At 36.8% G+C, this 12609-nt stretch overlaps 1 pseudogene; it reads left to right on the plus strand.

Annotated features, from left to right (window-relative positions):
* The first annotated feature begins 5756 nt into the window (after window positions 1-5756).
* LOC101152102 (protein ARK2N-like) overlaps window positions 5757-12609 on the plus strand; it is a 43829-nt pseudogene continuing 36976 nt past the window's right edge.

The raw sequence follows: 12609 nt of genomic DNA on the forward strand, positions 1-12609 counted from the left end.
TTTTTTTTTTTTTTTTTGAGACGGCGTCTCGCTTTATTGCCCAGGCTGGAGTACAATGGTGCTATTTTGGTTCACTGCCACCTCTGCCTGCCAGGTTCAAGCAATTCTTCTGTCTCGGCTTCCAGAGTAGCTGGGACTACAGGTGTGCGCCACCATGCCTGGCTAATTTTTTGTATTTATAGTAGAGATGGGATTTCACCATGTTGGCCAGGCTGGTCTCAAACTCTGACCTCATGATCCGCCTGCCTCAGCCTCCCAAAGTGCTGGGGTTACAGGCGTTAGCCACCACGCCCAGCCAGCTGTTTCTTTTAATCAAGTTTTACACACCAGGCACTCTGCTACACAGATCACATTAAAGGAATAAGCATGGGAGAAAATACTAGTGAATTTCAGTATTTTGTGGGCACAGATAACTTTTGTGTTTAAGTAGAGTGTTGGTACTAGAAGGCAGACTGAAAGAATTTATGGAATAAGTGAAACATAAAAAATTGTTACAATATAGAGTTTGTTTACAAGAATAAGGAAGGAATAAATGTATAATGGAACATGCTTATTCAGCTACTCAGGCATGTCATTGTACCCTCAATCCTACTCTGCTCTTTATTCCTTGAATCTTCCTTTCACACAACCCTTACTCCCAACTTCGTTTGCTTTCATTTACTCATCCTGCATGACTCATTTTAAATGTCACTTCCATTCAGTTTTCTTGAACTAATGAATATGATCGCATTGCATGTGCATATGTGTACTATATGCTTCCTCTCTTAGAGAAATAATCAGACTTGAGATTAATTATTTACTTAATTGTCTGTCTCCTCTAGTTTATTCAAAAATCTTTTAAGGAAGAGCCCATGTCTCCTCTGCTCTCCACTGCATTTCCAGTGCACAGAGAATGTCTGACACACTCAATATTTATTAGAGAATAACTTTTTAAATAAATAAATGAGTAAATGAATGTATGACTATATTATTGAGAACTCTGTTTGTTCATCATTGTTTGTTTATCTGTTTGAAGGGAGGGAAGGAAGGCATTGAGGATGGTATTTCAGGGTAATAATTTTTATTTATTATTTTTTAGTGAAACAGAGTCAGCCAAGGGAGAGAATAGAGATGCAACTAATAGCTATTTAGTAGAGTAATGCCTTCAAGAAATGCTTCTCAAACCTTAAGTGCATACAAATGGCTTGAATAACCTGTTAAAAACACAGATCAGATTTGGGAGTTCTACATGGTGCATGCGACTCTACATTTTTTAAAAGCTCCCAAGTGATACTGATGCTATGAACCAAATTCTAGGTAACATTGTGTTTGAAACAGTAGGGAAAGGTGAGTCTAATTCCAAACAACAATAAGTGTGTTTGCTCTGGCAAGGAAGAGAATTCCAATTTCCATAAACGGGTATATAGACAGATGAAGACAGAGAAACCTAAAGGCAAAAAAGAAGACAAACAAAAGTACTCTCATTGAAAATCCTCTCTTCCCCCAATAATTAGATGGCATATTACTTAAGTATTAAAAATTTGAGAGTGGGGCTGGGCGCGGTGGCTCACACCTGTAATTCCAGCACTTTGGGAGGCCAAGGCAAGTGGATCACTTGAGGTCAGGAGTTCGAGACTAGCTTGGCCAACATGGCGAAACCCCATCTCTACCAAAAGTACAAAACATTAGCCAGGTGTTGTGGGCGCCTGTAATCCCAGCTACTTGGGAGGCTGAGGCAGGAGAATCGCTTGAACCTGGGAGGCGGAGGTTGCAGTGAGCCGAGATTGTGCCACTGCAGTCAGCGACACAGAAAGACTTCGTTTCAAAAGAAAAAAAAATGAAAGAGTGACCTGGGCTTGTACAAATAGGAAAATGTTTTCAATCAGATGATGTGGGAAAGGTCATCGGAGAGCAGTTCTTAACTTTTACCACTGAAATTACCAGGGGAGTTTTTAAAAGTTCAATGCTCAGACCACACACCAGGCCAACTAACCAGAATTCCTTCAGGTCTTTCAGCATCAATATATTTTAGAGCTTCTTAGGTGAATCCACTGGACATCCAAGGATGAGAACTGTACCCATATCAGTTTGACAGCAGCTAACAATTTGAAGCCAGTGGGAGCTGTAGTTCTCCTTTCCTAGAACCTCACTACTGGGAGGTATGCTACCATCACAGTAAGACTCAGGCTGAATTATTGCATGTTTAGAAGGTTCAGAAATAGTTAAAGTCATGTTAATGTAAACTAGATGAAGTCTTAGCTATTTAGCCTTTTAGGCAGTCCAACTGTTCTTGGTAGGCCAACTCAAGTTCTTGACTTCACCACACAGAAGAATTTGAGAGCAAGCCCAAAGTAAGAGTAGGCAAGGTTTATTGCAAAGTGAAAGTACACTCTGAGAGGCAGAGTGGGCTGCTCAGAGGGAGAGACAGCAGCTAGTTCCTTAAAAGGAATTCCTTTTATGGCCATTGTTTTATGGGAGTTGTTTATACATATTCATTCATAAAATACTAGTGAAGTCAAGTTATGCAAAGGTGGACCTGTGGTTGGTGGAGGGGCTTAGCATCTGCATATCCCAACACACATCTCGTGCATCATTAGCTTATAAAATCTCACCTAGGGGTGTGTTTTCTACTATCAAAATGAGGAAAAGTTCACTGTAAGCTAAACCTTGAGCCTAGCTGCACGTGTGGATAAAGTCCTAGCTTCAGGAAGGAACCTGTGGTTTCTTGGGCTTTGGGTGTTGATTGGCTGGAGAATGGGGAAGCTACATCAGGAATAAGAGGCTTTTGTTCTCTTTCCGTGGCTGTACTAGGTATCAGGAACTTGTAACCATCTGGCGATCCTGTAGGATTGCTTATCTTGCAGAAAAGTTGCTGAAGCAGGTGGATACAAGAGAAAGGAGCCTGCTGTGAAAGGGGCTTCACAAGGGGACAAGTTAGGATGACCTAACTTTATAGTTGGATCAAGAGACAAAATCTTCTAGCAAGTGAAAGGGACAAGTCTTAATGGGTCACTGGAACTAGTGTGCTTGCTGAGCTCCTCAGATTTTTAGATCTCATTAATGATAACTGTACTTTTTGTTTTTAACCAATCATGTATCTTGTACAACTCTCATTTAGATAATGAAAATTTATTTTTACCATTCCTTATGTTAATTAACAAATTCTCTAGTGTAGATTAAGATAACACTAATTGAATGGCTTGCTATACTTGTGGCTGAAGTGTGGGCCTTTGATTAAAGTCTTTCAAATGCTAATTAAACACCCTTGAATTGTAAACAACTCATTCTGTTACTTAAAATTTAAACACTTCCTAAAGTGTTGATTGAAGTCAATCGCAGCAAATATCATTGTTGAGTGCTCAATGATTGAGGGCCAGAGTTGCATGACTTAGGACAGTATCTTACAAAGCAGAATCAGATTGAATCCCACACAATTCCAAATGATCTACCTGATAGACGATTCTAGTAAGCGATTATCTTATTTATACATATCTGAACCCAGGCTTCATCCCTGCCTTATATAAAAATATAAAGTGTTTCTGCATTGTGTTTGGGAACTGTTAATTTTTCAATATTGCAAGTGACATGTGAGTCAAGGGACAATACTTTGTATTGTTCAAGTATTTATCAAGAATTGCGTGTAACTTCAGAAAACAATGTCACCAATAGCAATGTTATTTGTACTAATTGAATCATTAATACAGCATCCCTGTATCAGTCTGCATTTGAGACTGTTGCCATCATGGTAATATTAAACATCGGTGAAACATTTAGCTATTTCATTATGCTTTCTAGCACAAGTGGTACATGACCTTTTTTCAAAAACAATGCAATTAGTTGTATTATAACTTTTCTTTTATCTCTTTTTTATGTCACAGCTATGTTTCATGCTACGTTGCGGTAATTCAATTTAAAAAAATTATTTGTATAAGTAGGTCATACATTTATGAATTCTATTTCATAATAGTAAAGGGAGAGTTAAAAATATTGTGCTGTTGGTCCATACTGAGCTATTTTAAGGTAAATATAGATAATATAAAAGTTTTAAACAAAGCCACTGAATAGAGGTGTGCACACTGTGAGAACTCAATAAAAAAAATAGCATCCCTTCAAAGTGGAACTAATTACATTGTTTTGTGATGTTTTTCATCAATGCTCATTACTTGCTCCGTAAGCATATGACAGAAAAATAAAAGATGAGAATCATTTTGAATAAGTTCCCAAACTCATCTAACTAAAGTTTAAGAAGTATGTTAGAAACAATAGATGTGTAGGTAAGTATGGAGAGAATGAATTTAAAAATTTGTCCTCTGAGAAAGCAACACCAAAGTTAAACAGGCAAGAAAGATTTCATTGAATGCTATTGCAATAAAATAGAGAGAGACCAGAATACAGTACAGAAGACTTCTCCCCACCTTATCCACAGAGGATAGGTTCCAAGACCCACAGTGGATGCTGAAACCTCAGACAGGATCAAGCCCTTTAGGTAAACACAGTCATGTATTGCTTAATGAGGAGGATATACTCTGAGAAATGTGTCAATAGGCAATTTTGTTGTAGGAACATCATAGAGAGTACTTACACAAACCTAGATGGAATAGCCAACTACCATTCAGGCTATATGGTATAGTCTATTGCTTCTAGGCTACAAATCTATATATCGTGTTAATACTGTAGGCAACTGTAACACAATGGTATTTGTGTACCTAAACATAGTAAAGGTAATGTGTTGCGCTACAGCATTAGGCAATAGAAATTTTTCAGCTCCATAATAATTTTTTTTTAAGAGACAGGTCTTACTCTATCACTCAGGCTAAAGTGCAGTGGGGTGATCATACCTCACTGTGACCTGGAACTCCTAGGCTCAAACTATCCTCCCACCTTACCATCCCAAATAGCTGGGGCCACAGGCATGCGCTACCATGCCCAGCTAATTTTTATTTATTTATTTATTTATTTTTTTGGTAGAAACAGGGTCTCACTATGTTTCCCAGGCTGGTCTCAAACTGCTGGCCTCAAGCGACCTTCCCACCTTGGTCTCCAAAGTGTTGGGATTACAGGTGTGAGCTACCTCACCAGGCCTCCATTATAATCTTATGGGACCACCATTGTGCATGTGCATTGTGCATTTTCATTAACTAAAACTTCATTATGTGGTACATGACTACTGTTTTCCCCTATACATACATACCAATGATAAAGTTTAATTTATAAATTGGGCACTGTAAGAGATCAACATCAATAACTAATAATTATACAACAATTATAACAATATGCCAGCATCACTACTCTTGTGCTTTGGGGCCATTATTAAGTAAAATAGGGTTATTTCAACACAAGCACTGGGGTACCTTGACAGTTGATCAGATAACTGAGATGGTTTCTAGGGGACTAATGGGTGAGTAGCACATACAAGGTGCATATACTGGACAAAGGAGTGATTCACATGGTGGGTGGGATGAAGCTGAGTGACACTGTTACAGGTGGGTCTTTGTTCTTAGAGCTCCCAAGATGGTGGTGGGCTGCTCCCAAGATGGCCGTGGCTGCTCCCAAGATGGCAGCAAGCCTTTTCTTCTCTAACCTGGGGTTCTTGGCCTCATAAATTCCAAGGAATGGAACCTTGGGCCATGTGGTGAGTGTTATAGCTCTGTTAGAAGCTGTGGGTCAGGGAAGAGAACCCAGGAACCCAGCGACTAGTGTTCAGCTTGATTAGGATGAACTCAGGCACTTAGCCACGCAGGAACAATGGCGAGCCTCTAGCCCAAACCGGAGCGGCAATGGGCACCTCGCTGCATCAGAAATGCAGTGGACCCCCTGCCAGATCCGGAGGCATGGAAGTTAATGGTGGTCTGGGACGACGGCAATCAGCAGTGGTGGACAGCAAGTGAAAGCTCAGCTTGAGCCGGAACAAACACGGACCAGAAGAGTGTGCAGTTGCAAGATTTAATAGAGTGAAAACAGAGCTCCCATACAATGGGAGGGGACCCAAAGGGGGTTGCCCCCTCTGGGCTCGAATGCCTGGGATTTATATCCCAATCATGGTTCCTCCCCCTGTGCTCTCAGATGATAGATGATTTGACTGTTTCTTTAGCTCCTGTTTTTAACTTAATTGGTGTTTTAGTGAGCCCTCTTTATTACCTGCCACAAGCCCTGTGTTGTGTTTAAAGGTGGGTGTGGTCGCCTTCCCCAGCTAGGCTTAGGAATTCTTAGTCGGCCTGGGAAACCCAGCTAGTCTTGTCTCTCAACACAAGTTTTATCATACTACCCAGAACACTATGTAATTTAAAACTTACAAATTCTTTATTTCTGGAATTTTCATTTAATATTTTTGAACTGCAGTTGACTGTGCATGGGTAACTGAAACTACGGAAAGTCAAACTAGGGATAAAGGGTACCTATCGTATGAACTCAACTGCATTGAAACAGAGGGCAGGAGAGTTTTTGAAAAGCCAGGGATGAAGATCATAGGCAATTTGTGTTGCCAACTGATCTTACCCAAAAGAAAAGTAAACTTTCTCATATTTTCATAAAAAGAAGTAATTTTATAACTTTGAGCAAGGCAGTCACCTACCCAAGTTGGGCCACTACCCTCCCATAGAAAGTAGGAGATGGGGTGCTATCTCTTTTAATGTTTACATTTTAAAGACATGGCAAACAGATCCTTCAGAAATTTATGAGTTGTAAAACTGACCAGAGGCTTTTAAAAGCATTTGCTTCTCAAAAGGGCAGAGAAATAATTTACAATTACAGATTTTCTAAATAAAATGCTCTAAGGAAAGGGAGGTAGGACCTAGAGTCAGAAGGAAGGCTGCCTAAAGTTTAGTCAGGCAGAGGGAAACTACAAGGTTACCTGTAAATTAACCACCCTGGAAACCATAAACTTATTCCAATCATCTGCAATATCTTATTCTCAGCCCAAAGGTATTGAGAATTCTTTTTTGGATGAGGACAAAACTGTGTTTTGAATCATTGATCCATTTTTTGTTCTTAATCTTGTATTTATTAAAATTTAGAAAAAATAAAATAAAATAAAACTTAGAAGGTAAGACAAAGAGTTTCCCATATAAGTTTTGTCGACTGTGAAGAAAATACAATGACTAATGAAAACGCACGCATGGATAAGTTTGGATATGTCTGTTAAAAATTGTTATTGTACTATATGTGTATGTTAACATACAAGATAAATGTCACATTTTATTGATATGTATTATCCTAAATGCTACAATTTTATAATAATTTGCCATTATCATAAACAATATAATCATTTAAATGACTGAGCAATAAAATTAATTTTCCATTATAAAATTTATATTCAACAGGTAGCATGAACATTTTATATACTCCCTTGAGCTAATATATTTCTGCTAGGCTTTCATTTAAAGTAGATTTTCATTTATACAATACTCTATTGCTAAAGCACTGAGGGCTTACTTCAGAAATATGCATTTCGTTTTTTAAGTACATAAAAGTATATTAAAAAGCTCCCATTATTATCTCTACTTGCGAATATCTGTTTATACAAGACTTGAAGTTGAACAAAATGATTTTTTATGAAACCATTAAGCAAAGATTCATTTATCCCTAAGGATAGAAATAATTGTATCTGTGTAGATCTGGCTTTATAATCGATTTAATATTTCTAAATTTGCAAATACGTTCTATTAGAGTTTTCCCCAAGCATGTCGCCAGACACTAATAATAAATATTTGAAAAAGATACTGCTATTTTTTTCTCTGTGTCTTTCTTATTACTTATGTGCATCATCTACCCTTCATATTTTCCCATAAGTGATTGGTTTAAACACCATTCTTATACTACAGCATTTGTGACACAGAGTGCATTTTATGAATAAAGGAACAAAAATGTGTGTTTTCCCTTTCAAATTTTTTTGCTAATCTTTCTTATTTAGTCTTTTGAGTCAACATCATTCTATAGGTTGCAATAATCTTTAACGAATCACAATGTATAAATTTAAAAATTGTAATGCATATAAATAAGTTGATATTATTTATGTCATATAAGAATCTGTTAAGTTATGAAAAGCAAGATCACCTTGTGCATTTGGTCATTCTTAAAAATTCAATTTATTCATTCTGAAACTTTCAGAAATAATAAAGCAAAAAAAATTGTTTGAAGTGAAGCAAATCACCTGTTCTTGAAGTGGAGGTCTGAGCAAACATGAGAGAATAAGAGTGACCTCAGCAACTCTGAGGCAACCTGTGGAGTGGCAAAAGCAATAGATTTAGAGGCAGGAAGACATGGATAGGAATTTCAGCTATATCATTTTTTGGCACATATTGGAAACAAAGAATAACCTATTCTCTTTCTTGCCTATATTAAAATATCTAAATATGATTATTAAATTGCTCTTTGTATTTATCTTAGTATTAATTATATCAGAAATTTTCATTGTGTAACCTTATTTATTCTTTTGCAGTCATTTTATTATGTACATCTGTCAAATTTTCATTTCTTAATGTAGTTCACATCAGAAAGAGAGCAATGTGCAAAAAACTTTTAAATCAGAAATGATCTCACAGATCACCTTTAAAAATATGGTATAGTAGCAACTACATGGTTCTGATGTTTCCCTTGATCCAAATCTATTTTCCCCATTAAATGTCCAAAGATTCTAACTATGTAATAGCAGACAGCTTTTTGTGGCTTTACTTCTATTTCTTTTTATTTTCCAAATTTTCTATATGTAATTATATCAAGTCAGTAGCTTCACTGTGTTTAATCAGATGACACCAACCTGGGCATAATAATAGAATCACGATAACATTTTTAAACAAACAAAGATGATTTCTCTTGCTTTGATTTTCTCATTTCTGCAGGAATGCCAGCTCCCCCAAATTCCACCCTCATAGTATTTTTTTTTTAATCTTTAGGACAGTGTCTCCTACCTACTCACCAAGTATTTATCAGAGTTATCACCTTCTGTGTCTGTGGTTTTTCACATTCCTGCTCTATTTCTATGTGGTACCTACTGCCAAATCATCAAGACCTGCACCAAAGGCAGCACCACTCATGCTAAAAGTGCCAAGATCCAGTGCCTGTTTTCTATTCTAAAAGTAAACTGGTCTGAATAGACACTATGTGCTGCACCTGTACTACAAAAATTGCTCTCATTTATAAAAGCCACAAGTAGTGCTTTCATTGTCTCATGTAAAATTTAAAGTAACTGCCACTGAAGCTTTTCTTTTGCTTTCATTGCAGCTTTCCCTTTCTGGAGTTTAAACATAAGTTCAGAGATGTGGGGCACAGGATAATCTAATGAGAGCCAACAGCTTTACAGAAGAAGCAATATGTCTTTTTCCAATACAGATGCCGTGTTTTTAAATCAATTGTACTTCTTTACTCTTTTATTTTAGGTTACTTTTCCCCCAAGGAATGTATTTATCCTTGAGTATACAGATATCCAAGGAGATTAATTTTTCCTATGTGACTTCGCCTCTCACAGCCCCTTCCATAAGAGGTTAGACAAAGAGACAGGTCCAAGTTCTATTCTGAGCTGCTTTAGGACATGTAAAGCACCCTTCAATAAAAGGACAAAGTAAACCCCATATAGCAGTTTATTGTCGGTTGGTTGGTTTTGTTTCCCCCCCAGGTAGATATAGCAGCAGTCAGCAGGGAAAGAAAATTATATCTACTTTTTGATTCCTGGGGATTCTCCATCTGTGATGGACTAGAGGCAAGATCAGATCACCTCTGGTGCACTACAAATAGGATTAAAGAGCTCCACTCTCAAGGAAGTAAGGGACATCTCTCCTGAGGTGATAGTAAATTAAACCTAGTAAATTAAACAAATTAACATCAACATTGCAAAGACAAACTGAGTTTATACCAGTGTATTTTATTTCATATTCTAATTATTACTATAGCTGTGATAAATTCTATACTTATGTAATTACCATTTTCATGATTTTCATATTTAAAGATATGAACATGAAGTCTAAAATTACCCCAAAATAATGAAAAATCAATTGGATTAGTGGGTTACTAAAATTATTTTAATTTAATAATATGCAAAAACCTTTGCTTCATGGGTAAAGACACCGTGGATCCAATCAAACTACTTATCTAGAATTAATATGTAACTTTATTGTCTAGTAGATGAGGGCTATAATGTGGCCATACATTATCAAAACTACCCTACCAATGCTAAAGGAATAAATTAACCTAATGGATGATTTTGTGGAAGGATGACTTACTTTGGGGTGAGTATATTCTACTTTCGCTCTCTCATTTCACCTTTTTAAAGCAATTATTCCTGAAAGGAAATAAAATATAACTTTTAATTTGTATACATACTTACATATACCTAAAATATCCCACTAGAAACCATCTCTGATGATTTTACCTTTCCTATCTTTGATCAATATCCTGGAGAGAACCTACAGCAGCTATCTAGTCACCTGTGGGTATTGCAACTGTACTTTGTCAGGTATTAAAAACTCTAGTCCAGTTTACTATTAGTTAACATCATATCTGGCTTTTTCTCTTGCAGTACACTTTCTTAGGATCTTTGAAGCATCTCCTTGTGTCAATTAGTTATTGTTGTATTATAGGACAGCCTAAAACTCGATGGTTTAAAACAACAACCAATTATGATCTCTTAGAAGTCTGTGGTTTGACTGGTATAGTTGACTAATCTAGATTGGTTTACCTAGGAGTGGCTCAGCTCCACCTCTCTTTCATCCTCATCCTGTCTCTGGGATGAGTGGGCTTTCTGAGTCACATTCTTCTCTTGATAACGGCAAAGGCATAAGGGAGGACGGGTTAAAGTGAGTGTACAAGCATATTTAAAATCTATGTTGTAGCACATCTACTGTCATTTCAAAGGTCAAAGCAAATCACAAGGGTAAGCTCAACATCAATGGAGAACATATGCCTTCCTTGAACGTGAGGACAAGAGAGAGTGAATATTTCTGGATAATAATTTAATCTACCACACTCTCTTTAATTCCTATATCCTGTCCTAACACCCCCAACCACCACCCCTCCATAACACTATTCCCTGAATTAGTGATGAAAACTCTGGATCGTACTACTTTTTCCTCCGTCTTTTTGTGAAGAAGTGTCACGCTCTCAAGGCAGTCCTTTCAGAATGATTCAAACCTGTTACCTTCTATAGGGTCCTCATGACCCACAGGGAAACTCAGCATCTTTGGGCCACCACATTTTAAGGGTCGTGGTCATTTCTGCAATAACCCTGTTTCTTTGCCTCACACTAAAAGGCACTTCTAGGGAGTATTGTGTCATTAGGATTTCCAGGTAACATGTGGTCATCAATTTCTGTATCTTTTCCAAACCCCAGGGCACATGGATCAAGATTCATTAACATAGTCTCACCATGTTGGCCCCAGGGAACCCTGGGCTCTTTTATGTAGCTTGATCACTGAGGTAGAGAAGAAAAAGCCCAAGTATCACAACTTATCCTAAAGGTTTAAATATCCTTAGTTTCTACTGTCCCAATGGTCACCAAGCAGCAACGTACCATCTTCAGAGCTCCATTGCCCTTATGCGCTGTATTGTGAGTTTTCCATTTAGGGTCTCGAGCTGTGGTTGAATAAATAAAAATGGGAAAGTTTCCATGTTCATGATTATGCTAGTATTTTCTCCTTTGACCCATCATCCAGTACTGGTTATATAGGTAGAAGCCTACTTGTTATAACTTAAACAGTTCATAGAATACCTCAGTGCCTAAGCATATTTTTCCTATCTGGATGCCATAATAAATAAAACTACACTATTAAACAGGATTTCTTCAGGTCAGCATCTCATCTGTAGGAAGCCCACACTTTGGACTTTCATACTTTTGGAAGACTACTGGACATTGGTTAGGAGTATAGATAAAGTAGGAGTAGATATGTTGTGAAAGGAAATCAGGGATCAGAAAAAGACTTCCCTTTTTTATGTAAAGCTACTCCCAATTAATAGAATTGTTCATATTGCCAGTACTGCTATATTGGTGCATAGAGATTCTTAAAATTAGACACTTTTAAACATGAACATATTTGCAAAAAACGAGATGAAAATCCTTTGTGTTTAGCCTTTCCCCTAAGAAACTATGATACTCAGAGCAAAGTTTAGTACCCTCATTGTTTTATTTATGCTTGTTTTACATCTATAGGGTATTATAAGCCAGAAATTACAGAGGGCATGCAAGATCACTTTTAAACTACGAAGTACTATGTGATGAATTGATTATATCACTGTAATTATTTCTGATGTATATATTTAATCCAAATGTATATTTCTAACTTCAAAGGTTAAAGAATTATAAGGCATTTTGGAATGTAGTAACTTGAACTTATTACTAATGAAGTACTATTAAATGGGTAATATATTGTAACTTCCATTATTTTATACCTATTTTGAACATTAATTTCATATAAGGAAACTTAGTACATGTTTTAGGTGTTATGAGAATAATGTAATAATTTCCAAATCACTCTGAGAATCTTGGAAACATGATGACAAAATTATTCTATTTTTTATTGAAAAATATTATACTTGGAGGTTTTGGGGGTATAATTCCTTGTTAAAGATCCCCAAACATTACATATAAAATCTCCAAACATTACATATTTATAATATCCAAAGTATTATTACATATATTTTAGT

This window comes from Gorilla gorilla, chromosome 11 (genome assembly GCF_029281585.2).
Source record: "Gorilla gorilla gorilla isolate KB3781 chromosome 11, NHGRI_mGorGor1-v2.1_pri, whole genome shotgun sequence".
In the NCBI taxonomy this organism is placed as follows: domain Eukaryota; kingdom Metazoa; phylum Chordata; class Mammalia; order Primates; family Hominidae; genus Gorilla; species Gorilla gorilla.